The sequence below is a fragment of the Macaca thibetana genome, chromosome 10 (assembly GCF_024542745.1).
Source record: "Macaca thibetana thibetana isolate TM-01 chromosome 10, ASM2454274v1, whole genome shotgun sequence".
Classification (NCBI taxonomy): domain Eukaryota; kingdom Metazoa; phylum Chordata; class Mammalia; order Primates; family Cercopithecidae; genus Macaca; species Macaca thibetana.
Genome location: NC_065587.1, coordinates 61,065,711 through 61,093,376, shown reverse-complemented (window position 1 = coordinate 61,093,376; position 27,666 = coordinate 61,065,711). Strand labels below are relative to the sequence as shown.

At 47.2% G+C, this 27,666-nt stretch overlaps 1 protein-coding gene across 2 annotated transcripts in view; it reads left to right on the top strand.

Moving 5' to 3' along the window:
• The first annotated feature begins 11,534 nt into the window (after positions 1–11,534).
• PPP1R16B (protein phosphatase 1 regulatory subunit 16B) overlaps positions 11,535–27,666 on the top strand; it is a 121,253-nt gene continuing 105,121 nt past the window's right edge. Inside the window, exon 1 of one of the 2 annotated variants that reach the window (XM_050807115.1) lies at positions 11,535–11,662. The gene's annotated coding sequence lies outside the window, so the exon portion shown is untranslated. The remainder of the gene's footprint in view (positions 11,663–27,666) is intronic. The other variant, XM_050807114.1, reaches the window with a different exon arrangement.

The following is a 27,666-nucleotide window of genomic DNA, read 5'->3' as shown; positions in this document are numbered from 1 at the left end:
TTAGGCAACACAGGTTTGAGCTGCGCAGGTTCACTTAAACATAGTTTTGAGTTGTTTTTTTTTTCCCCCCAATAAATACAGTAGGCCGCCCATATGAATGGGTTCTGCATCTGCAACCCAATGCGGGTGGAAAATACCATATTCGCCAGAATCCTGCACGACTCCCGAAATTTTACACACTGGTTTTGGGAACCAGAGTCCTCTGCAGATACGGAGGGATGACGGTATTTTCCATGCCTAGATTTCCAGAATTCCAAAACCTAGATTTCTAGAATTTCAAAAGACCTTCCCTCTCTTATTCCAGGCAGTAACACATGAAAAGCGCTTCAGCTTTCAGGCTGCCCCCTGGACTGTGGGTGTTCCAGGCTCAATTTTGCCACTGAGGCCTGAGGAACAATTTTATTTGCTGTTGCTGGCATCTGTCCTTCCCCAGAGGCAAAGAGTGACAATCGCTAGATGGGTGAGAGCTGAGGGCAACCGCAGTAGCAGCGCAACAAAACAGATGTGGAAGGGAAGGAAACCTAACCCCATTTGTAATTTCCAAAATATTATCTTGCTGCATTCTCTGTTTATTAAAGCCCTGAAGTATGCCAGGAGTATATTTCTCTACCCTCCAAACACTTCCACCAGCCTCCTAAAGCAGGGTCACTTCATCCCTACAACAAATCCTTGCTGCCAGGCACAGTGGCACGTACCTGTAATCCCAGCCCTTTGGGAGGCCCAAGCAGGAGGGCTTGAGGCTTAAGTCAGCCTGGGCAATATAGTGAGACCCTATCTCTACAAAAAAAAATTTGTTTTAATTAGCCAGGTGGCTGGGCGTGGTGGCTCATGCCTGTAATCCCAGCACTTTGGGAGGCCGAGGCTGGAAGATCACTTGAGGCCAGGAGTTCGAGACCACCTTGGCCAACATGACAAAACCCCGTCTTTACAAAAAATACAAAAATTGACCAGGCATGGTGGTGCGTGCCTATAGTCCCAGCTACTTGGGAGGCTGAGGCATGAGAATTGCTTGAACCTGGGAGGTGGAGATTGCAGTGAGCTGAGAACATGCCGTTGCATCCCAGCCTGGGCGACAGAGCAAGACTCTGCCTTAAAAAAAAAAAAAAAAAATTGTCGGGTGTGGTGATGGCACCTGTAGTCCCAGCTACTTGGGAGGCTGAGTCAGGAAGGTCACTGGAGCCCAGGAGTTCAAGGCTACAGTGAACTATGATGGCACCACTGCACTCCAGCCCAGATGACAGAGTGAGACTCTATCTCTAAAAAGTAAAATGAAATAAATAAAAATGTCCTTGGTCTTCCTATGTGCCAGGTTATGTTAGGCACTAAGAATCCGGGTTAAGCAAAAAGGCCTGGTGTCTGATCAGATCGCAGGGTGACACTCACTGGATCAATGTTCTGGGCTGTCATAACAAAATACTGCAGACTTGGAGGATCAGACAACAATTTCCTCACAATTCTGGGGGTTAGGAGTCTGAGGTCAAGGTGTCAGCAGGGCTGGCTTCTTTTTCTCTCTCCTTGGCTTGTAGGTGCTGTCCTCCTCCTGTGTTTTCACAGTGTCTTTTATCTGCCTCCAAATCTCCTCTAATAAAGACACTCATCCTACTGGATTAGGGTCTACCCATATGAACTCATTTGACCTTAGTCACCTTTTATTCTTTTTTTTTTTTTTTTTTTTGAGACGGAAACTCGCTCTGTCTCCCAGGCTGAAGTATGGTGGTACGATCTCAGCTCACCGCAAACTCCACCTCCCGGGTTCAAGTGATTCTCCTGCCTCAGGCTCCCAAATAGCTGGGATTACTGGAACCTGCCACCATGCCCGGCTAATTTTTGCATTTTTTAGTAGAGATGGGGTTTCGCCGTGTTGGCCAGGTTGATCTTGGACTCCTGACCTCAAGTGATCCGCCTGCCTCAGCCTCCCAAAGTGCTGGGAATACAGGTGTGAGCCACCACACCCAGCTCCTTAGTCACCTGTTGAAAGACCCTGCTCTGTATGCAGTCTCATGCTGAGATACCGGGGGTTAGGACTTCAACATAGGAATTTGGGAGTGGCGGGACCCAATTCAGTGCATAACACTGTCTAATGGGAGAAGTAGAATTAATATTCAATGCCACAACGATGTGCAAAATGACAACCGTGGTCCCTGGGGTTATGAGAGCTACTACCAGGGGGGTTGGCTGAGTGGGCTCTAGGAAACCTTCCCTGAGAAAGTGATGGTTGAGCTGAGACCTGAAAGAGGTTGGGGGCTAAGCAGAGGGAGGGAACAGCAGGCCAGGTGGAGGGACAGGATGTGCTGCAGGGCTGGCAATACCCCAGTAGGCACATGAAGACCAAAGGCAGTTAGCGGCACAGGTTGCTGGGGGGGGGGGGGGGGGTACTTCTGGGCACAGTGTTGGAGATAGTGGCACCTTGCCCCAGGTAAAAATCATCTGAGCACTCTTTAAAAAATACAGATCTCAGGCGTCATCCAGGTCTGCTGAATCACAATCTCCAAGGGGAAGGGCCCAAGAACCTGCATTCCCTCCCAATTTTCCTTATTTTGAAAAATATCAAGTCCAGAAAATTGGAAAGAAAAGTACAAGGAACACTTGAACCCCCTTCACCTAGACTCTCCAGTTGTTAACGTTTTGGCTCATTTTGGCTTCTCTCTCTCCCTCCCTCACCTTCTCCTTACCATGCGTCTCCTAAAAGTAGGCACCTAGGCCAGGTGTGGTGGCTTACACCTATCATCGCAGCACTTGGGGAGACCGATGCAGGAGGGTCGCTGGAGCCTAGGAGTTCAAGACCAGCCTGGGCAACATAGGGAGACCCTGTCTGTACAAAAAATTTTTTTAAATTAGCCAGTTGTGGGCTGGGCACGGTGGCTCATGCTTGTAATCCCAGCACTCTGGGAGGTCAAGGCGGATGGATCACAAGGTCAGGAGATCAAGACCATTCTGACTATCACAGTGAAACCCCGTCTCTACTAAAAATACAAAAAATGAGCTGGGTATGGTGACACGCGCCTGTAGTCCCAGCTACTCGAGAGGCTGAGGCAGGAGAATCGCTTGAATCCGGGAGGCAGAGGTTGTAGTGAGCTGAGATCGCACCACTGCACTCCAGCCTGGGCGACAGGGTGAGATTCTGTCTCAAAAAAAAAAAAAAAATTAGCTACCAGGTGCTCAGGAGGCTGAGGTGGGAGGATTGCTTGAGTCCTAGAGGTTGAGGCTGCAGGGAGTTGTGATAGCACCACTGTCCTCCAGTCTGGGTGACAGAGTGAGACCCTGTCTCAAAAAACAAACAAAAAAGGACCTTTTCCTCCATAACCACGACCACAACACCACTGTCATATTTAAGAAGAGTAATGTCAACCCACTAATGTCCTCTAATGTACAGATAATATTTAAATTCCCTGTGGTTTACAACATTTCTTTTATAGCTATTTACTTGTTCAGTCCAAGAGCCAATCAAGGTGCCCACATTATGCACTTTTTATTGTGTCCTTTTAATCTCTTTCAATCTGGAATAAGTCCCCGCCACTATAGAAAATGATATTAACTTTTAAAAAGAAAGTCTAGGCTTGTAGAATGCCCCACATTCTAGATTTGTCTAAATTCTCCTCATGATTAAAATCAGGTTAATTATTTTTGGCAAGAATATGACATAGAAGACGTTGAGTACATCTTATTGCATCACAGTGGGGGTGAACAATGTCAGGTTGTCCCACTAGGGGTGATGCTGTGTGATCTCGCGTTTAAGGCGGAGACCACTGGAGCTCTCTATTGTAAAGGTACATTTTCCCCTTTTAACTAGTAGATGATCTGTGGCATGATGTTTTGAAGAGTGTGGCTATTCTGTTACCCAATATCTTTTCTCTCAATGGCTGTAGCAGCTGTTCATGGCTGTTGCTCCCTCAATCAATTATTATATTCGTGATTGCAAAATGCAATCTGCTTATTTATTATTTATTTATTTATTTTGAGATAGAGTCTCGCTCTGTTGCCCAGGCTGGAGTGCAATGGTGCGATCTCAGCTCTCTGTAACTTCCACCTCCCAGGTTCAAGCAATTCTCCTGCCTCAGCCTCCCAAGTAGCTGGGATTACAGGTGTGTGCCACTATGCCTGGCTACTTTTTGTATTTTTAGTAGAGATGGGGTTTTGTCATGTTGGCCAGGCTGGTCTCAAACTCGTTACCTAAGGTGATCCACCCGTCTTGACTTCCCAAAGTGCTGGGATTACAGGCGCAAGCCACCGTGCCCCGCTGGAATCTGCATTTTTAATAAGTGCCTCAGGTGACTTTTCTTTGCCTGGAATTTTGGAAACCCCGTTTAAGTCAACATAAGGAATAAAGCAGAATGAGGAGAATGGGGCATTGCTACCAAGGCAGCTAAAGGCATTAGCTAAGGCATATTGTTCATTAGAATCTGTTAAAATGCGTATTCCAAGGCCCCATCCTACACCAAAGAATGAGAAAGGGATGCAAAGGACAGGCCCAGGAAGGAGCATTTTAACACTCTCTCTCCTGCCAACCGTGGATATGGTTTGTTGCCACCAAAATTCATGTTAAAATTTGACCTCCAGAATGAGGGTTTGGGGAGGTGGCACCTAGTGGGAGGTGTTCGGGTAATGGAGGCAGATCTCTCAGGAATAACTTGATGCTGTTCTTGCGGTAGTGAGTGAATTCTGGCTCTGGGGTGACTGGATTGGTTGTTGCAGGAATGGATTATTTCCCACAAGAGTGGGTTGTCATAGAGCCAGCACAGTCCTCGGGTTTCCCCTCTTTGCACATGTCTGCTTCCCTTTTGACCTTCTCCCTTCTCTACCATGTTGTGATGAGGAAAATCCTTGCCAGAAGCCTGGGCCATGCCCTTGAACTTCTCAGCCTGCAGAACCGTCAGCTAAATAAACCTCTTTTTAAATAAATTACCCAGTCTCAGGTACTCTCTTATAGCCACAGAAAACGGACTAAACCCCCTCTCCCATTCCCTACCCACTTTGTGGTCACCAAAACTTATGAAACACTGACTTAGGTGGTGATTCTTAATCCTGGCTAAGGGAAGTTGCATTTTCAGCATGCCTCGGGAGTTGTTTTGATCTGTATGTATGCCTAAAAATAAGCCGCCAGAGATTTTGATTCAAAGGGTCTGGGGTAGAACCCAGCCATCAGAAAAATTTAAAACCTCTTAGTGATTCCAAAGTACCACTAAGACTGAGAGCCACTGCACAAGATTCTCCATAAATTGAACATAAAAATGAAAGCCGGCGGGGCATGGTGGCTCACACCTGAAATCCCAGCACTTTGGAAGGCCGAGGCGGGCAGATCACGAGGTCAGGAGATCAAGACCATCCTGGCTAACACTGTGAAACTCCGTGTCTACTAAAAATACAAAAAATCAGCTGGGCGTGGTGGCGGGCACCTGTAGTCCCAGCTACTCGGGAGACTGAGGCAGGAGAATTGCTTGAACCGGGAGGTGGAGGTTGCAGTGAGCAGAGATCACGTCACTGCACTCTAGTCTGGGTGACAGAGTGAGACTCCATCTCAAAAAAAAAAAAAAAAAAAATGAAAGCCAGTCTGTCCCACTCTCAGTTACCCCTATTCCCACAGCATCATCACAGGCTGAGCTCACCACTAGCCCTAAATGCCTGGGGCTCCTTCCACCTACTTACGGGGCTCCTACTGCATGCAAACAGCTCTTGGGGAGCTTACAAAAGAGGTAAAACAAAAGTCACTTCCCACAAAAGCATGAGGACGTGGGAAAAAACCACACATACAAGCACTTGCAAGTATTGTACAATCAGAATTGTACAGACCAGGAAACCGACATTCAGAAGAGGAAATGACCGCCCAGCAAGTTCATGCCAGAGCCAGAACTCTTACCTGGGATGCCTTTCTCCTGCTTGGCTCATTTTTACTTGAACCCAAGTTGAACCCAAGTTGAACCCTCTGCACTTTCTGCTTCTCTGTTGGTTGGGCCTGGCCCGGAGCCATCATCTTCATCATCAGCAGTAACAGCATGGGGACAAGGGCCACTATCAAAGCTTACTCTGGGTCTAGCATTAGACTAAGTATCTGTTGAATGAATGAATGAATGAATGTAGCCAGCCTAGCACCTGCCCACAGGCTGATATTAAGAACCACAGGTTCTCGTCATTAACAAACCTGCACGTTGTGCACATGTACCCTAGAACTTAAAGTATATATAAAAAAATAACAAAATAAATGAATAAATAAATAAATCTTAAAAAAAAAAAAAAAAAAAAAAAGAACCACGGGCTCAGGCCGGGTGCAGTGGCTCATGCCTATAATTCCAGCAAGATTGTTTGAGCTCAGGAGTTTAATACCAGCCTGGGCAACATAGCAAGAGCATATCTGTACTAAAAGTAAAAAAAAAAAAATTTGCTGGGTGTGGTGGCATGTGACTGTAGTCCCAGCTACCCGGAGGCTGAGGTGGGAGGATTGCTTGAGCCCAGGAGGCTACAGTGAGCTATGATCATGCCATTGCACTCCAGCCTGGGTGACAGAGTGAGACTCTGTCTTGGAAAAAAACAAAAACAAAAACCTTCGTTCAGGCCTGGTGCAGTGGCTCACCACTATAATCCCAGCACTTTGGGCGGACCGCTTGAGGCCAGGAGTTGGAGACCAGCCTGGCCAACACTGGGAAACCCCTTCTGTATTAAAAATACAAAAACTAGCCGGGCATGATGGTGGGTACCTGTAATACAAGCTACTCAGGAGGCTGAGGCAGGAGAATCACTTGAACCCAGGAGGCAGAGGTTGCAGTGAACCAAGATCGCACTACTGCATTTCAGCCTGGGTAAGAGAGTGAGACTCTGTCTCAAAAAACAAACAAACAAACAAAAAATCTTGGTTCAGATAGTCTCTAGAATGAACCCCTTTAAACGCTGGAATTAGTTCATTTTTCACAGACTCAGGAGTCTCTAGACCTTGCCGCACAGCAACCATATAATTCACCCAAATTCTACGTTCTGTATAATTTATATGTAACTATGAATTGACTGAGTTGCAGTTGACCAGTTGACCTAAAGTTATGTTGACATTTAACTCTGTATTTTTTAACATCACTGTTTTAGATTTTGTATGTTGGAGCCCATTTATTTATTTGCAGGCCCTCAAACATTTTCCTATAGCCTCATAGAATATTCAGTGGCCTTGGATTGTCCCTTAGTGTCTTACCACAGATGACCTCCAAAATAAAGGAAGAGACTTTCCTGCCTGTGGACAGGAGACAGAGGTGTGGAGGATGAGAGCATAGTTTAACTTTTTTTTTTGGAAGAACTTTATTGAGATATAATTCACATGCCATACAATTCACTGGCTTAAAGTATATAATTCAATATATCCATGGTTGTGTGATCATCACCACAATCAATTTTAAAATGTTTTTATCACCCCCATAAGAAAAACTGGTACTGTTTTTGAGACACCCCCATTTGCCTCCAACAACCCCCTCCCAGCTCTAGACAATCACCAATCTGATTTCTGTCTCTATAGATCGGCCTATTCTGGACATTTCATACGAATACAGTCATACAATATGTGTATGGCCTTGGAACTGGCTTCTTTCACTCAGCACAAGGTTTTCAAGCGTCATTCACGAGGCATATATCAATGCTTCATTCATTTTGATTGCCAAGTAACAGTGGATTGTACCATGCTTTATTTATCCATTATCATTTGATGGATATTTGGGTTGTTTCTACTTTTTAGCTGTTATTAATAATGCTACTATAAACATTTGTGTGTAAGTTTTTGTGTATGTATGTTTTTATTTCTCCTGAGTATATACCTAGGAGTAGAATTGCTGGGCCATCTGGTAACTCTGTGTTTTAAATTTTGAGAAAATGTCATACTGGTTTTCAAAGCAGCGGCACCATTTTACGTTTCCATCAGCAATGCATGAAGGATCCAATTTCTCCATATCCTTACCAATGCTGGTTATCGCCTGTCTTTTTTATTATAACCATCTTAGTGGGTATGAAGTGGTATCTAATTGTGGCTTTGATTTGCATTTCCTTGATGGCTAATGATGTTCAGCATCTTGGCCACGTGTATATTTATCTTTTTTGAAGAAATGTCTATCCAGATCCCTCGCCCATTTATTTTTTTATTTTTATTTTTATTTTTTTGAGACTGGGTCTGACTCTGTCACCCAGGCTGGAGTGCAGTGGCATGATCTTGGCTAACTGCAACCTCCACCTCCCAGGCTCAAACAATCCTCCCACTTCAGCCTCCCCAGTAGCTGGGACTACAGGACCATGTCATCACGCCCAGCTAACTTTTTGTATTTTTAGTGGAGACAGGGTTTTGCCATGTTGCCCAGGCTCCTTGCCCATTTTTTATTGAGTTATCTGTCTTTTTATTATAGAGTTGTAAGAGTTCCTTATATATTCTAGGTATAAGTCCCTTACCAGGAATATTATTTGCAAATATTTCCTTCTATTCTGTGGGATGTTGTATTAATTTGCCAAGGCTGTTATAACATAATACTATAGACTGGGTGGCTTAAACAACAGAAATTGGCTGGGCACGGTGGCTCACATCTGTAATCCCAGCACTTTGGAAGGCCAAGGTGGGTGGATCACTTAAGGTCAGGAGTTCGAGACCAGCCTGGTCAACATGGTGAAACCCCTACTCTACTAAAAATACAACAATTAGCCAAGCGTGGGGGCACGCGCCTGTAGTCCCAACTACTTGGGAGGCTGGGGCAGGAGAATAGCTTGAACCTGGGAGGTGGAGGTTGCAGTAAGCCGAGATCGTGCCACTGCACTCCAGCTTGGGCAGCAGAGTGAAACTCCATCTCAAAAAAGAAACAAACAAACAAACCCCCAGAAATTTATTTCTCACAATTCTGAAGGCTATGATTCTGAGATCAAGGTATTGGCAGGTCTGGTCCCCCAGTCCCGAGTCCTCTCTTCTTGGCTTGTAGTTGACCTTCTTCTCCCTGTGCCTTCCACTGGTCTTTCCTCTCTGTGGCGCATCTCTAGTGTCTCTTCCAATGAGGACACCAGTCACTAGATGAGGACCCCACCCTAAGGACCTCAGTTTAAGTTGATCACCTCTTTAAAGACCTTATCTCCATCCACAGTTACATTCTGAGGTTCTGGGACTGTAACCAGTACAGTTCAGCATATGAGTTGGGGGGCACACAATTCAGCTTATAACAGTTATTTTTTCACTTTCTTTTTGTTCTTTTTATGTTTAATTTTTTTTTTTTTTTTAAGAGACAGGGTCTTGCTCTGTCACCCAGGCTGGAGTAGAGTAGCACCATCATAGCTCACTGCAGCCTTGAACTCCTAGGCTTAAGCAATCCTCTTAAATAGCTAGGACTACAGTCATGAACCACACATCTGCCTAATTTTGAAAGAATTTGTAGAGACAGAGTCTCACTCTGTTGCCCTGGCTGGTCTTTAGCTCCTGGCCTCAAGTGATCCACCTATCTCAGCCTCCCAAAATGCTGGAATTGTAGGTGTGAGCCACCAGGCCCAGTCCTATCTTTGATGATACCCCTAAAAGCACAAAAGAAAAGTTTTTAATTTATCTATTTTTTCTTTTGTTGCTTGTGCTATAGGTGTCATATCTAAGCAACCACTGCTTAATCCAAAGTCATGAAGATTTAGGCTTATGTTTTCTTCAGAGAGTTTTACAGTTTTAGTTCTTACATTTAGATCTACATGTTGCATATAGTACGAAGCTGGGATCCAAATTCATTCTTTTGCATGTGGATATCCAGTTGTCCCAGCATCATTTTTTGAAAACACTATTCTTTCCCCATTAAATTGTCTTGGCACTCTTGTTGAAAATCAATTGGCAGTAAATGTAAGGACTTCTGTCTGGACTCTCAGTTTTATTCCATTGGTCTGTATGCCCATCCTTATACCCATACCACCCTGCCTTGATGACTGAAGTTTCCTAGTAAGTTTTGAAATCAGAACATGTAAGTCCTCCAACTTATTCTGAATTTACTTTAACTTCTGATACCAAACACTGTGTGAGAGGTGAATGAACAGCATGTCATTGGAGCTGGGAGCCCCTCCAAGGGCCTCATTTTAGGAACACAGGCCCCAAGCGCCACAAAAGCCTTGGAGAGATGGGTTCCCACCCTCTCAGCCCATGGCTCTTCATTGTCAATCAATGGAAACATTCTGCGGAGAACAATTATCCCCTTGGGTTATTTTAAACATCACTTTAAGTCTTCCCCACCTGCTCTGCTGTCTAACTGCTTTTCCTGAAACAGTGTCATTCACAACTGGATTATTAATGAACTGAGAGGGAGCCAGGGAGCCAACCAAGGGGGCTCGCACAGTTCCTGGGGAGGGCCTGGGGGCCTGGAACAAGTTCAACCCACAGATTTTCTCTCCCCCAAGAAAGTTGACTGAGCACACACAAAATCACTAAACTCAGGTGATGCTGGTGGTCTCAAAAGAACATTGGTAGTGAAAAAAAAGGGATTCGGGAGAGTTCCTCAAACATGACAGCTGAGAATTAAATTAACTGGGTACCATCCCCAAACTCCCCAAACTTAAACTCTGAATTTCCCCAGCTGGCTGGCCCTAGGGTGCCTAGGGCTCTCATCTGTAGGCCGGGAAAGCTCAGGAAACAAAGCCTTTGTGGAGAAGAGAAACCTATTGTTCTAAGGCCAGGGTTCAGCAAATGTGGATTCCAGAGAATGTTTGGGGATGTTTTCTCCGCTTTGTTTATGAACTTTCTCTTCTCTTCCTGGGGTGGTGACGGTGGCGGTGGGGGGGTGTGGGGGGTGGGGGGGTGTTGACTCTCAGCAACTTAAATAGTTAAACCTATTGTGATGTAAAGAAAGGCTGGTGCACAGAGCGCAGAGGCCTTCAGCCCCAGAAAGAGGCTTGAATAAGGTGACAGAAGTCACCGGGTATGTTTTGCTTTTTATTTTTAGCGTTAAATCTCAGGGAAGCAGCCCCTATCTTCATCCTGCACACCTCAAAGGGTGGCAGACGTCAGCAGAGGTACGACCACTTCCTTCCTCCAGCGCTTCACCTCCCTTCTTTCCAGAAAGAGGAAATGATGCGAGTCCACGCCGCAGGCCACAGCCCCCATGTCTCGCCCCCGCCAGCTGGGCGACCTGGCCCCACAGTTCTGTCCCCAGCGCAAGGCCAGGGCCGGCCCCTGGACCTCCTGGGAAGCCTTCAGACTCAGGCCGCGCGGTACTTCAAGCTAGGAACCCTGAGTTCCTGGAATTCATTCTGTGTGACCTTGAGCAGGTTACTACTCCTCTCTGGGATTCAGGATTCCCGTCTGTCAAATGGGAGCAGGGATACCGTCCTTGGCTTCCCTCTTTCCATGGTCGGGGTGGGGGTTAGGAAAACTATTTTGGAGGAGGAGGCAGTATTAGGAAAACTATTCCGAAGCCTGGCCGCGTCCCAACCAGTTTCAACTTCCTGCAGCTCAGAAGAGGGGTCCCCACCCGAGAGCGCCGGGACCCTGTCCCGCGCTGCCTCCCAAGCCGGATGGGGTTGAGCGCGCCCACCCCAGTCCCGAGAGCTCAGGCCCCGCCTTGGGGGAGGAGCCGAGAGGCGGCGCGGAGGCTCGCGGCGGAGCAGAGCCGGCTCTGTCGCCGCTGGAGCAGCTGCGGCTCGGGGACCCACAGACACAGCCGGGGTCGGGAGCCGCCCGGGGCAGGGCTCGGGAGAGCTGGTGAGTTCCCCGGCGGCGCCGCCTCCCTCCTTGCCCTCTGCGGCTTCGCGGGGCGGGGGATGAGGATGGGGCGGGGAGGTGGTCCCAGCCTCCGATCACCTAGCTGGGGGCCAGGGCGCTTTGGCCAAGGGACGGTAGCTTAAGATATAAATGGGAGTGTGGGGACCCTGGAAAGGCAGGTACCGAGGGCGCTGGATCCGGGAGTCGGGCTGGAGTGGGGGCGTTCTCCCCGGCCTCGCAATTCCTTGACGAGGCCAGGGGAGGGGGCGCATTGGCAGGTTGTTGGCTGCGGCCGTCGTGGCCCAATCTTAGGGCGGGGAGGTGGGGTCCTCCGTCGGTTCTAGGCTCGTGGGCCGCCGTCTGCTGGGGGTGCAATGCCGGGCGGCGGGAGCCACAGCGGACAACAAACAACCCCCTCGCGCCCACTCTCCCGGCCGGGCATGGAGGTGCCGCCCCCTCGCGTGGCGGGGCTTGGTCCCCGCGGGCAGCGGCAGGGCACAGAGAGCGCTCCTGCCTGGGCAGGAAAGGTCCCCAAAGCAGGCGCCTCCGCCTGCAGACCCGCCCCGCCTCAGGATCGAGCTGACAGCACCAGTCAGCCCGGGGAGACCCGGCGCTTGGTAGTTCCCCGGGAGGGGCGCGCCCGGCCTCTCCCAGGGCCCCGTGCGCGGGCTGCTGGGTCCCCCGCGCCGGGAGCGCTCCCCTCTGGGCGACTCCCGCTCATCGATTCAGGCCGGGAGGAGCGCCCCCGAGCGCCGAGGATGGGCAGAGACGTGCAGCGCCCCAGAGAGGTCGCCCAGAGGGGTCTCGCCAAGGTCACCCGGAGTGCCCAGACTGAGCTGCCCAGACCGCCCCGGGTGGAGAGCGGGGAGGGGCAGGCGCTTGCTGCCCGCCTCCTTCCCCCATGCAGACTCCCTTCCTCCGCTCCCCCTCCCCGGCCTGGCCTCCAGCTTCACTGGAGATGCTGATGATGCAGCTCCCAGCCCTTGGTGGATAATTGAGCCTGGGAGAGCTTTGAATCTGGCCCTCTCGAGACCCCAGGGCTGCGCCGCTGCCGCGCGACAGGCCTGGGTCCCGGTGCTCCCGGGCACCTCAGGAGCGGAGGGAGAGGGATGTGGCTTCATCAGCGCTTCTAGGAACGGAAAACCGAGCTGCCTGCGCGCCCATGTGATTGCACTTCACATAAAGGGCCCCTGTTCTCACTGTCAGAAGCGCCCCCCAGCTCTCCGCGGCTCGGGGCACCAGGTGTCGCCTCTGAATCACCCTCTGTGGAGGACCCGGGGCCCGGAGGTACCAGGCGCCCTTTCCCGCAGGGCTCTCCCTGGAAAGGGCCTGCCGATGGCGGCCTCAGTCCGCAGGGGTACTTCCCTGTGTACTCTGCCATTTCCTGCGGCTGGTGAAGCACTGGAGAAAAACCCTCCATCTAGGAGGCCTCCTCCAAGGCTGGTAATAAAGCTTCTTAGCTCAGCCAGCGACTAGCTGTCTACTCCTGGGCAAAGTACTTGGCCTCTGGAGTCTCAACTGCCTCTAAGAAACTGGGGCTAACAGCCGCCAGGCTGTGGGGAGATGAGGGAGAGGCTGGGTGCAGCAGAGCCGGAGGATGAACACTCCTTGGCCAATACTGGCCGCCCTCGGGATTGGCTATGAGTGGGGCGTGTCTCTCTTAGACAGGTGCAGAAGTGGAGCCCTGGTGGGTGGTTCTGCAGGGGTTGGGGGAGTTTCCACATCTTCCTCCCCCAGCTCTGTCATAAAAAGCCAGCTTGCAGGAGGCCGGTGGGGGCCAGCAAATCTTTCCAGCCGGCTGCCTGCTCACACGGCCCTTCCCACACAAATCTCCCATGCCCTTCTCTCCCACCTGTCACCCAAATCCAATCTTCCTGGCTGAGTCCCCAGGATGCTGGGGGCAAGGTGTCAACCAGGCCACCCTGGACCATCAACTCTGTACCTACTTGTCTATTGGGGTCTACCTAACAGTGTCCCCCTGTCCTGGAACCTTCCTGGCCCCAGCTCTTCCCAGCCTCTGGAATGTCTTCTTTCCTCTCTTTTGGTCTCCTACCACCGTGGCATTCATTAGTGGCTCTGTGGTTCATGTGTCAAGGGCCCCGTGCCATCTGTGCTCTCCAGATCATCCGTGGCCTGGAAAGACGTGGTAGGCAAGGCCCTGTGCCCACTCAGACTTTGCTCTCTCTGGTAATTGACGGTGGAGTGGAAGTTAAATTCTAATCTGGCTGTTAAGTCATTTCAGGAGCTTGAGCCACAGGACTAAGAGGATGCTGACGTAGGGAGGTGGTTTTTCCTTAAAGCCAGAACCTTTCTCCTTTCTGCAGAGCCCATTTGAGACCATTGGAAACTAGGCCTATGTGTAATGGCCTCACAGAATCCTCACAACCCCATGAAGTAGGCATTACTGATTCCCATTTTGCAGATGGGAAAACTGGGGCTCAGCTCCTCTCAAAACCAGCTCCATGCCCCAAGAGGAGCAACAGAGGCTGCAGCCAACCTGGTTTAGCAGAAGGCAGGAGGCACATACCTGAATTCAGGTGCCGTGTTTGGACTCTCAGGACCCCATCCCCCCAACCTTTCCCTCCCCTTTTGCAACCTAACCACCACCCTTCCTGCACCCAGGACACTTGTCACATTTGTTGAACAGTAGGTCCCAACTGGCACTCTTCCAGCAGAGACCAGGAAAACCTTCACTGTCCTGAGTGCATCTTAGCAACTGGGCTTCAAGGAGGGCTTGGACAAGCCTGCCTCTTACAGAAAGCTATGAGTATGAAGAGTGAGGGAGCCAGAGATGTCTAATTTTAATTAGGGATCTATACCTAAAAGCTCCGTGACCCTGTATACGTGACTTAATCTCTCTGAGCATGGTTTTCTCATTTGTAAAACAGGTATCATAGTAATGCCTACTTTGTGGGATTGTAAGGATTCCATGAGACCATTAACACATAGAAAGTGCCCAGTACTAGGGCCGGATGTAGTGGCTCACACCTGTAATCCCAGCATTTTGGGAGGCCAAGGCGGGAGGATCACTAGATGTCAGGAGTTCGAGACCAGCCGGCCAACATGGTGAAACCCTGTCTCCGCTAAAAATACAAAAATTAGCTCAGCATGGTGGCACATGCCTGTAGTCCTAGCTACTTGGGAGGCTGAGGCACAAGAATTGCTTGAACCCGGGAGGAGGAGGTTGCAATGAGCCGAGATCACACGACTGCCCTCCAGCCTGGGTGACAGACTGAGACTTCATCTCAAAAAAAAAGAAAAAAAAAAAAAAAAAAAAAGTGCTCAGTACAGCATCTGGTGTGGGTAGGAATGCATAAAATGATCATTGTCACCATCACTACTATTTCCTCCTTTGTGTTGGGCTCTCAAAGGTCCCACCTCCTCCAGTGCCAGGGTGGGGAGTGAGTTAGACCCTGTCTCTTCTGCCTGTAGCCATCAGGATAGGGAAAACCTCTCAGCCTGTCTCCTGGGGTGCGGGTGGGGGCTCTCTCCTGGGAACTTGACTCTAGCACCAGCTTTTCCCCGGGGAGTCTGTGAGCAGCCACTTAGCCTTTCTCAGCTGACTGGCATTTTCCAGGATTCATTGATTCATTCAAAAGACGTTTATTCCATCCTGGCCCTTGTGCTTAGCAAGGGATTTCAAGATGAATGAGGCAGCTCTCAGAGTTCTCCCTCTGTGGGGAGAGGCAGGCCTGGAGACAGATAATGAGGACACTGTGGGATAAAGTCTGCAGCAGTAAGAAGAGAGAGTGAAGAGCAGATCCACATGGCTCAGGCTGACCCAGGTCTGAATCCTGAAGCTGCCACCTTGTAGCTGGGTGGCCTTATCTCTCAAGCAGATAAGCCACCTCCCTAAGGTAATGATGTGAGGAAAGAAGTGAGACACTGTGGGTAAAAAACATAGCTTGGACCAGGTGCAGTGGCTCACGCCTGTAATCCCAGCACTTTGGGAGGCAGAGGTGGACAGACTAATTGACTCCAGAAGTTCGAGACCAGCCTGGGCAACATGGCAAAACCCCGTCTCTACAAAAAATACAAAAATGTAGCCAAGCATGGTGGTGTGCACCTGTAGTCCCAGCTACTTGGGAGGCTGAGATGGGAGAATCACCTGAACCAGGGAAGTGGAGGCTGCATGTGAGCCATGATTGCATGTGTCTCTGTACTCTAGCCTGGGCAACAGAGTAAGACCTTGTCTCGAAAACAAACACACACACACACAAAACAAAGCCAAAAAACTTAAAAACCTAGCTTGGGCTTTCTAGATATTAATAAGTGCTCACAGATGTTCATTGCTATTCTTAGTCTATTATTGCCAATAACAGGTGGACAAAAGTTGCTGTGGGAGCATGTTGAGCCCTGCAGTGACAGTTCTCCAGGTGGCAGGGCAGCCCTAGCAGGGAGAATAGCGTGTGCAGAGGCACCGAGGCTTAAAAGTGCTGGATGTTTTTGGAGAGCAGTGGGAGGAGTTGCTGATGGAGCAGAGTCATCAGAAAGTTTGATGGAGGCAGAAGCAAGGCCAGGGAGGTAGCAGCGGCCATCCTGCCAGGAGCCCTGAAGGATTAAACACTCACTGACCCGAAGCAGTCCCTCTGCACCTTCCTTGGAGGGTGGCTCTCTAGTGAGGGTTGTCCAAGAAACTTCAGGATTAACTTTTGCATGGGAGGAACGGCTGGCCTCAGCTCAGCTGTCCATACATTCACCATCCTTCCCTCTTTGTTCCACCCAGGAAGTACGAAGAAGAAGAGGTCCACTCCCTCTTCCTGAGATGCTTTTCCCACCTCTACGCTTGTTTCTCCCTTCCTGGGACTCAGTTTCTCACTTGACAGAAGAGGGTAGAGGTGGAGGAAGCGTCATGACCTGACTCACTTATTGATCATGATATAGCACCAAGTGCATTTCTGGATGCTGGTCACTGTCAAAGGTGTTTACTTGCATCACCGTTGTATTCTCATACCAATCCGTTGAAAAGAATGCACATATCCCCCACTGCACAGAGGGAGAAACTGTGGCACAGAGGGTGAGGCTATTTGCTAAAAGACATGCAGCTTGTAAGTGACAGGAACTCACGTCTTGGGGGCATCTCAAAGTTGCCATGTGCTATCCTGCACCACCTTCTTCACACACTTTGTAAATCTAAGGCTGACTGCAGAATATCTGGCCTCTTTCGCTTTGTCTACCTTTGGGTGCTGGGCAGTAGGAATTCTGGAGATGGGTCACAGTGGGGTGTGCTCTGGGTATGCACCCCGACTTTGGGGAAATTCCTGGGTGCAGGCGCTTTGAGGGGAGGTGTTCTTGGGTGTCTCAGAATCTAGAATGGCATTCCTTCGCCCACAGATGTGCCTTGATGCAAGCAATGTGCAGTTTGACTGATGTGGCAGATGGTGGCTGAGCCCCACGGTGGCCCCAGGAAGGAATGAATCTTTTAGGATGGCTGGTCAGAGCATCACATGACCACAGACCTTCCCTGTTTCAGAGGACATCCAAACACAGGCTTACATTTCCTTTTATATGGGGGCAAAGTTTGGGGCCAGGGTTCAAATCCTGGCTCTGCCTTCCACTGGCTTTGGGGCCTAGGGAAATTTTTTCACTTCCTTGAACCTTAATTTCTTCATCTGGAAATAAAGATGAAGAAATAAGTTGCTATTTTTACCATCTTCAATAAGTTGCTAAATAGTGACTAATAAACACAATTCTGAATTGTCATAAGGATTTGTAATCATATGTAAAATGCTTGGCTTCCAAGCTGTAGATAATATTGATATAATATCCAGCAGATTTTTCTCTGCAGTACTTATCATAATTGTGATTATATGGTTATATGTGAGCCTTACTCTCTTAGTCTTCTGTTTCATCCACTAGACCTGTGGTCACTTGGGGCAGTTTGACCCTCCCTGGGGAGGATATTTGGCAATGTCTAAAGACATTTTTGGTTGTTACAACTTTGTGGGGGATAGTGGGAGAGAGGAGCTACTGACATCCAGTGAGTAGATACCAGGGATGCTGCTAAATGTCCTATGGTGCACAGCACAGCCTCCCACAACAAAAAATTATCTGATCCCAAATATCAATAGTGCTGAGGTTAAGAAAGACTACACTGGACTATGAGCCCCATAAGGTCGGCGACTGTGTCCAATTCATTCAGCTGTGTGTCTCCAGTTGGCCAGCGTGATCAGCATGATGCCCAGCACACGGGAGACAATCAATATGCATTAAAGGAATGAATGAGGACTTGGAAGGCCTTATGTCCCCTGGAGTCCCAGGGGTTTAGCTTGTGGAACATTTGAATAGGCAGAAGAGATTTAGATGAACTTGAATGATGAACAGCCCATTGGTAATTCAGGCCAAAGACATTCAGACCGAGCTGTTTTCCTTCCCAAGCAGGTGCTTGGGGGCCCAGATTATCTGAATTGTTCCTGCCATCACCACTGCATTTTACTTATGTAGATACAGGAGCCGTCTTTATCTGGAAAGTAGGCTGGGGCAGAGGAGCATAGGTGCTGTCAGCTGGGCCCTTGGGATTTGCCAAGCTGGGGCACAGCTGCTTGTCAGCTTCCTGTTTTGTCCCTTTCTAGTGGAATGAAGGAAACCCACTGAATGGCTATTTTCCACTGACATTTACAGCAATGTGATAGGCCTTGGATTAATGAGGGCAAGCTGCAGTGTGAAATCTGCCTGATAACTTGAAGCTTGGCCAACAGGAAGACATCGCTTGTTTTCTTTGGACTGTTTGACGTCCCTGGATGGCTTTAGGCAGGAAAGCAGGGGTCTCAATTCTGTACGAAAGAGGAGGGTGTTTTATGTCCTGGAATTACAGAGGCCAGAGGTGTCTCTTTTTCAATTTATTGGGAAGGTTTATTTTAATGTGGACTTAGAAATAAATAACTTATTAAAGCGAAGTTTCACCCGGAGCCTTCGGCTGGCTGCTACGTGGGAATCTGGGCTGCTGAAGGGACTGTGCTGTTTTTCTAGGTCTCTGTAGGAGTTTGAAAGAGAAGACTGGCCCCAAAGGGTGTTTGGACAGGTTAGATGTGCCCATTGGTTAGAACTTACTTGGATAGGGAGAAGGGGTCTAGGGCGTATCCACAAACTTGCATATGGATCCCCTTTGGGTTCCTGCTAAAGTGCAGAAACTGACTCAGTAGGGCTGGGTATGGAGTTTCTGCATTTCTACCAAGCTCCCAGGGGGTGTCAAGCTGCTAGTCTGTGAACTGCACTTTGAGAAGCAAGGGTATGGGAGACCCCAAGTCTACAGGTGAGGGTTCCCTGGTGCAAACCGCTGAAGCACAAAAGCAAATGCAGCCTGTTGTGCCTGTTCACACAGCCATCTGCTGTGCTGGCTGACTTGCAGAGTCACTGATGTTCACTGTGCCCCTTCCCCGTGTGCCCAGGCCTGGGACCAGACTTGACAAAGAGGAAGCTTCATCTCAAGAAGCAACTCAGACAGCCAGAATGTCGGCCAGAATGATGAACTTTGAGTACTTCCAAAAACACATATCCAGGAGCATGCTGTTTCTGGGTCATCTGGTCACCTGGAATTTGTGAAAAGTACAGATGCCTGGGCCCTAGCCCAGTCCACCTGTGTTAGAATTGGCCAAGGTAGGGCCCTGAAAGTCTGTATTTTTTTCAAAGTGTGCCAGGTGATTCTGATTCACAGCTAGGCTGATGGAAGGGAAGGTGGGAGGAAGAACTGCCAGTACATGCAGGTTAATTGCTCAGCAGGACCTATGCAAGGTTGTAGAGTTGTGTATTGCTGATAGGCACAGTGGCACTCGGCTAAAGGAGAGGCTGAAATCTAGCCTGTGATCCACTTGCCAAACTCTGCACCCTGCAGGGTTGCATCTGCTTAGAGGGAAGGGCACCTTTTTCTTAATACTCATCATGATCACTTGGTACTTGTTATGAGCCAGGTGCTGTCTATTTAACTCCTTCAGTCCTCCTAACAACTCTAAGGGGTAACATTATGGTTATTATTATTATTTTATTTATTTTGAGACAGAGTCTTGCTCTGTCGTCCAGGCTGGAGTGCAGTAGAGCGATCTCAGCTAACTGCAACCTCCACATCCCAGGTTCAAGTGATTCTCCTGCCTCAACCTCCCGAGAAGCTGAGATTACAGGCACCCGCCACTACTCCCAGCTGCATTTTGTATTTTCAGTAGAGACGGGGTTTCACCATGTTGACCCGGCTGGTCTCAAACTCCTGACCTCAGGTGACCCGCCCGCCTCGGCCTCCCAAGGTGTTGGGATTACAGGCATGAGCCACTGCGTCTGGCCAGGGATGACTTTCTTGCTACTCTGATTTTGCTGCTTGGGAAAGTGAAGCACAGGTTCAATGACTTACTCAAGGTCACACAGCCAGTAAATGGCAAAGTCAAGATTCGAATTCAGGCTTCAAAGTCCTTGCATTGAATCACTACACTCTCTGGCCCTTTCTTTGCATAAAAATGCTGTCTTCTCTTTATGGAGCTGTCCCTACTCCCTGCTCGGAGGGAGTGCTTTTTTCTTGTCCTTCCCTCAGAGCGGGGAAGGCTAGCAATGACCTTGGCTGGCTTTAGAGTCAGGTACAGGTTTGATTCCTACCTCCAGCACCGACTGTAACCTTGAGTAAGTTACATGCATATATTTGCTGAGCCACAATTTCCCCATGTGTAAAACAGGAATAATAATAACATAATATAAATTGATATGATTAGGCATTTAGCCTCTGCTTGACAGGTAGGAGGTTCCTGATACATGCCAACTATTCTTATGGTGTTATTATCATTGAGTTAGTCCCTAGGAGTATTCAGGGGCTGGGGAAATAGGTGAGCAGAGCACTGTGTCATTATGTCCCCAGGAGCTCGGTCATTCGTTTTGTTCACTAGGTTACTTATGGCCATTACTTATCTGGGCATTCCTAGTCTCTGCTTCTTGGCCCCAGAGTCTGTGCCAGCCTGGTGAGTTCTCAGAATGTCTTAGTTCAGACTCTTAATCAGAACTGGCTTTATTTCCTCACATCCAAGAACAAGTAAAAGGTACACATTTTGACACTTATTCTCTTTAGGGCTCTTAGCCCTTTTTGGTGATTTTCTCTCTCTGGTTTTCTTTCTGGAACTGTTGCTGTCATTGGCTATCCCATGGACGGGACAGAGAGGAAATGTTGTCTTATAAATATTGCCTATTACCTTATAAAAATATAGTAAAGATTTTCACCAAAATGTCATTCACTTTTTTTCTTTTATATATAACTTAAGCTTTTGTTTTCCTATTGCTGTATATCATGCTTTTTAATTACACAAAGTATAAGTGTATCATAAGTATATTTTCCCCATCTTCCCAGCCACTCATCCCTTTTCCCCAGAATAAATCTATGAATGTTTTATGTATCTTTCCATAAATTTCATATGCATATACAAACCCATATTCTTTTACATGTTTATCCATTTTTCTTTTTAACACAACTATACAAAACTCTTCCGAGATCTTCTTTTTCAGCTAATTTATCTGAGCACATGCCAACACACAGATATACCTGGATCTTTAAGGCTATCTGATAGTCCAGTGATAATGTACTATCATTTATTTTCTAGTTTCTTGATGATGGCTAAGATAGTTTCCAGTTTTTTCCTCCTACAAATGTACAATATTGCAACATCCTTGTCTGACCAGTGTATATGTCTTTGTATACTCTATACACTGATGATTTTATTCATAAGGAAAAATCCTGGCAGTTTCAACTATGATAGACATTGCTAAACTGTTCTCCAAAGAGGCTGAACCAATTTCTGTTTCCTCAACAGTGTGTGACTGTTTCCCCCATCTATTCTCCAGCACTGAGGATTAAGTAACTTTCATTTTTGTCAGTCTGATAGATATAAAACAGAACGTTTCTGCAGCAGGTGCTGCAGTAATTTTTAGATTTTATGACCTTTTGGATTATGCCTACATAATGACGATCAAATATTCAGAAACTACATTATACCTGGCCTTGTGCTTGGAATTGGATACAAAATTAAATGAAACCAGCCTTTGCCCTCAGGTTGATCCCATCTCCTGGAGTTGGCAGACACAGGAACAAATAAAATGAGAGCAAAACCGTATGGTTCACATTGTGCTAGAGAAATGCATAAGCTTAACTAACTTTTGTTTGATAAACTCTATATTCATGAATATTACAAATAAATTCATAAAATACCGTATGCGCTATGTCCCACAGTGTGAGGAGGCTTGAAATTCTCAAAAGAAAACAACTTGATTAGAAGAAAAAAAAAATAATGGAGCTTATCCTTAATAGGGCAGCAGAAGAAGTGGGAAGTTAGGAAGGGGTGAGTAATTTTAAAATAGTCTCTTTGGTAGTTTCCATGTTTACAAATAGGGTTCGTTTGAGGGAGCCTGTGGGGAAACCCAGCTGAGTTCGCAGCTGGCACTGATTACCGATCACTCGAACCTGGGCAGATATGTATGTTGGTCCAGATAGAGTGTGAGCAAGGGAACAGGAGGCTGGCTTTAAAAATCAGCAGCCTTGAAGCTCATAGAGGTTGGATGTGGGTGGCATAAATAAGTTGTTTACCACAGGGGTTACAAGCAGGTGTGCTCTGAACAGGCCTGTGGTAGAGTGGATCCACAGAATGGTTTTCAATCAATGAGTGAACATCAAACATCTGTCTATATCTTGTAAAGGGGCCTCCTTCTGAAAAAGAACAGGCCCATATAGAAAGGGGTATGACCATCTGGTCGACCCACCTGGGGGGAACCAATCCTTAGCTAGATACATTTTCTTTGGGCCCACCTGTCCTAGATAGCTCTTCATTCACCTGAGACATCTTAAAAGCAACACAACACAAGGAGCAGTTGAGAAAATCAACTGAATCAGTGCTGTGGAATGAACCTAACCATTGTTTTATAACAAATCCCCTCAGCAGGGATAGATAGAGCCAATTGCAAAGCATGCAGAGTGGAAAAGAGACTGTGAAGACCAGAACAATCTTAGCCCACCCTCTCACAGGAGGCAAAGCACAGGGGCCAGGCGAGGTATGTCCTGGTTCTGGTCCCAAGGCCCACCCTCCTCGCCCATTAGCCAGGTCTGTTTTGCCCAGTTTGATTTTACAGCTCTTGTTCTAAGTGAAAGGACCACTCTCTCATGGCAGAACAGAAATTCTTCGTGAATTTTCAGTCTCTTGGCCAGCCTGCTGTCCACACTCTCCCATTTATTGAATACCTACCATGTGCTAGGTGGCGCTATGATAGGATGTAAAGGTGAACAATACATATCCCTTGTCTTCTGAGAGCATCCAGTCCAATGCAAGAGGCAGATCTGAAACCAGCAATTACCAGAGTGCTGAGCACCACAGAAGAGATGCGGTCAAATGCCTTGGAACTAGAGAGGGGAACGAAGCCCATTTGGCACAGGAGAGATAAAGAACAATTCAGAGGCAATATTAAGACATTGAGGCTGGGTGCGGCGGCTCATGGCTATAATCCCAGCACTTTAGGAGGCTGAGGTGGGCGGATCACCTTAGGTCAGGAGTTCAAGACTAGCCTGGCCAACATGGCGAAACTCTGTCTCTACTAAAAACACAAAAAAATTAGCCAGGCATGGTTGTGTGTGCCTGTAATCCCAGTTACTCGGGAGGCTGAGGCAAGGAAATCACTTGAACCTGGAAGCCGGAAGCTGTAGTGAGCTGAGATCACACCACTGCACTCCAGCCTGGGTGACAAGCTCGAACTCCATCTCAAGAAAAAAAAAAGACATTGAGACAATATTGTCTAAATGAGACAAGGCAAGTGCTGAACACGGTGCCTGGAAAGCCTTTAAGAGGTGATAGCTATTGTCGTTTTAGCACTTGAGCTACCTCTCAAAGAACAAGAGGAGTTTGCCAGGTGAGAGAAAGAAGGGTACTGCCACTCATAAAACAGCGTGTGTGGGCTGGGCGTGGTGACTCATGCCTGTAATCCCAGCACTTTGGGAGGCCAAGGTAGGCGGATCACAAGGTCAGGAGATCGAGACCATCCTGGCTAACACGGTGAAACCCCGTCTCTACTAAAAATACAAACAATTAGCCGGGTGTGGTGGCAGGCGCCTGTAGTGCCAGCTACTTGGGAGGCTGAGGCAGGAGAAAGGCGTGAAGCTGGGAGGCGGAGCGTGCAGTGAGCTGAGATCGTGCCACTGCACTCCAGCCTGGGCGAAAGAGTGAGACTCCATCTCAAACAAAGCAAAACGAAACAAAGAACAGCGTGTGTGAAGGCGAGGAGGTGAGTGTGGTGTAGTGAAAATTGCATGGACTTTGTAGCAGACACATCTTGGTTCAAATCCTAGCCCTGCCACTTCCTAGTTGTGACTTCGGGCATGTCAAGAGGAGCCTCCTTTTACTAATAAATCCAGTGCGGGTAATGACACCTGTTTCTAAGACTCAATGCGGGGATTAAAGTCAATTTATGCATAGTACCTGGCACACAGTAGAGTCTCAGCAAATGGTGAGTACCATTGGGGAGGAGTGAATCCATCAGTCTTGTTGGGTGCACCTGGAAAATTAGGTATTTAGTGAGTTGGAGGTGGGGAGGGAAGTTAGGTTGGCCAGAGAGAAAGCTAAAATGTCAAGGTCCAGATATTGGATGGTTTAGGCTGAGAGCTTGAAACTGGACAGCATAGGCAGTGGGAGCCATCAAGATGCTTCCCTCCAAAGGAAATACAGGATCAAACTTGGCTTAAGAGTGAAAACTCCACCAGTGATGTGGATGGTGGTTTGGAAGGTAAGCGGTGGAGGCAAGGAAACCACTTTGGGAACTGCTACATTCAATATTCTTGTCTTCACCTCACAGCTCAGATTACCATAGCAAAGGCTCTGTTAACTCCTGCAGTCAAGTGCTGTCTGGACAGGGAATTTAGGGCATTAGTTGAGTGTGTAGGCTTCACTGATTGTCCTCTTTTTTTTTTTTTTCCTTGAGACAAGATCTTACTCTGTTGCCCAGGCTAGAGTGCAGTGATCTGCGATCGTGCAGTGGTGCAATCACAGTTCACTGCAGCCTCCACCTCCTGGGCTCAGGCGATCCTCCCACCTCAGCCTCCTGAGTTGCTGGGACTACAGGTGGGAGCCAACACACCCAGCTAATTTTTTAATGTTTTGTAGAGATGAAGTCTCACTGTATTGTCCAGGCTACTCTCAAACTCCTGAGCTCAAACCATCCTTCCATCTTGGCCTCCCAAAGTGCTGGGATTCAGGCATGAACCACTGTACCTGACCCCTTGTAATTCTTGGAAGAAAAAGGAAAAAATAAAAAAGAGCATGGGTTTCAGTGTCAAAGCCACTCTGGATTTGAATCCCAGCCCTATTGCTTACTGGACATTGGGCAATTACTTAACCCCACTGAGCTTAGTCTGCCCTTCTATAAAATAGGGATTAATAGTACCTTTCTCATAGGCTTGCTGTGAAGATTACATGAGATAGTATGAGTAGCTAAAACATATAGCTTAGCTCCAGGAATGCAGTGAGTGTTCAATAACAGTTGATAATTGTAATGAAATATATTACTAGCTGGGCGTGGTAGTAGCTATAATCCCAGCTGCTTAGGAGGCTGAGGCGGGAGGATTGATTGAACCCAGGAGTTTGAGATCAGCCTGGGCAGCATACTGAGACCCTATCTCAAAAAAGATAAAATAAAATAAATATAAATATATTACGTATATGACTATAGAAGACTTTTTTTCATGTAACTCCTATTAACATCCTCTGGTGCTACTAGTGTTCTACCAAAAACATCCTGCTTTTAGCCTTTCTGGAGAAGCAGCAGCACTTTCTGCTCCAAGAAATAGGAGAGTTGCCAGGTTCTGATACAGTGGTTCTTGGGTGCACATGAGACCCACCTGGGGAGCTTTTAAAAATGTCAATTTCTGGCTGCATTCTAGACCAATTAAACTAGAATCTGAAGAGGTGGGACCCAGACAGCAGTATTTAAAAAAAAAAAAAAAATTGTGATTTCTTAAGGAAAAACAAATACACAAAAGTACACAAATCTTAAATGAATCAATTTTTCACAGACTGAACCTGTCTAACCCATATCCTGCTTGGGGCGCTAACAGCACTCCACAATCCCCTTCCCCTACCCTGTATGTCCCTTTCCAGTCACTCCCCACACCCTGAAACCGCATAGATTAGTTTTGCCTGTTGTTGAATTTTACATAAATGCAATCATATAGCATGCAGTTTTGTGTGTTTGGGTTATTTTGGTTAACATTGTTTGTGAGAGTCATCCATATTGTTGAGTGTAGTTGTATATTGTTCATTCTCATTACTGTACAATGTTCTATTGTGTGAACAAACGATATTTTTTCTCCAAACTACTGTTGGGGGCATTTTGGGTTGTTTATAGTTTGCGTCTATTAGAAATAGAGCAATTAACATTCTTGTGAATGCCTTTCAGTGAATGTATATAGAAATTTCTGACCGGGCGCGGTGGCTCATGCCTATAATTCCAGCACTTTGGGAGGCCTAGGCAGGCGGATCACCTCAGGTCGGGAGTTCGAGACCAGCCTGACCAACATGGAGAAACCCCGTCTCTACTAAAAATACAAAATTAGCCGGGCGTGGTGGCACATGGCTGTAATCCCAGCTACTCAGGAGGCTGAGGCAGGAGAATTGCTTGAACCCAGGAGGCGGAGGATGCAGTGAGCCGAGATTGCGCCATTGCACTCCTCCAGCCTGGGCAACAAGAGTGAAACTTCGTCTCAAAAGAAAAGAAATTTCTGCTGGGTGTATTCCTAGGAATTCAATTGCTGGATTATAGGACATGCCCATGTTTAATTTTACAAGACACTGCTGAACAGCTTTAAAAAGTGGTTGTACTAATTTATGTTCCCACTCAGTGTGTAAGAATTTTTGCCAAAGTTGGCATTTTCTGTCTCAAAAAAAATTTGACCATTCTGATAGATTCGTAGTGGCCTTTCTCTGTGATCTTCTTGTATATTCCCAGCATCTTCAAGTGATTCCAATGCCAAGTTTGAGAACCTCTTTCCTAACAGATTTTGCAAAAGCAGAGTAGAACTGGGAAAGAGATGTTGTAATGGTGAGTGCCTCCCCATGGACTTCCTGTGATGTCCCAGAGTTTTTGGTAGAACTGACCTGGCTCTCAGCCAGTGGAGGGAGAATATTCACACGTGTCAAACCTGACAGCCTGCCTCTCATTCCTATGTGCTTTATTTGGAGCAAATGGCTCCACCAGGAGTGATCTGGAAGCTAAGGGGGAAGCACTACGAAGCTCTGGAAAGATGCCGCAGCAGGACTTTAATGTCTTTTTAAAATTTAAGACCTGAATGAGAAGGGAAGATACGAGAAGTGACTAGTGGGCTATATAGACATTGTCAGAGAAGAAAATCTGGTCTTTGTGACATATTTTTGTGCCCCAAAGGCTGTCTGGAACCTGGCACTTGGAAGGTGCTTAAAAGTGGTCATTGAAATAAATATATTAGAACTTTGTAACTGTCCCTAGTGAGAGACACCACCCAAAGAGTTGCAGAGGAAGGTATTGGTGAGAATTTAGTGGAATTGATGCTTTGGGTTATTTTCTTTGTAATTTCGATGTTGCTGCTGAGATTTCCTATCTGTTCTTTTATTATAAGCATAATTTCCTTTACATTCTTGAGCAAAGTAATAACTGCTTTAAAGATCTTTATTATTTCCAACACCTGGGTCACCTTGAGATTGGTCTCCATTGATTGCCTTTTCTCTTGAATTTGAGTCACATTTTCCCGTTTGTTTGTTTTTAATTTGCCTAGTAATTTTGGATTACACCCTAAATGTTGTGAATGAGACCTGAAGAGACTCTGAATTCTTTCCTATTCCTCAGAAATATATATATATATAATACTATAATATAAATAAATATTATTTATATATTATTTATAATATTTATATATATTTTATATATATATATATCAGGCAATTAACTTGACCAAACTCAAACTCCAAACTCAGTCTTCCTTGGGTGGGCAACAGGGCAACATGTGAAATCTTTGCTCAATTCATTTAGCTTTA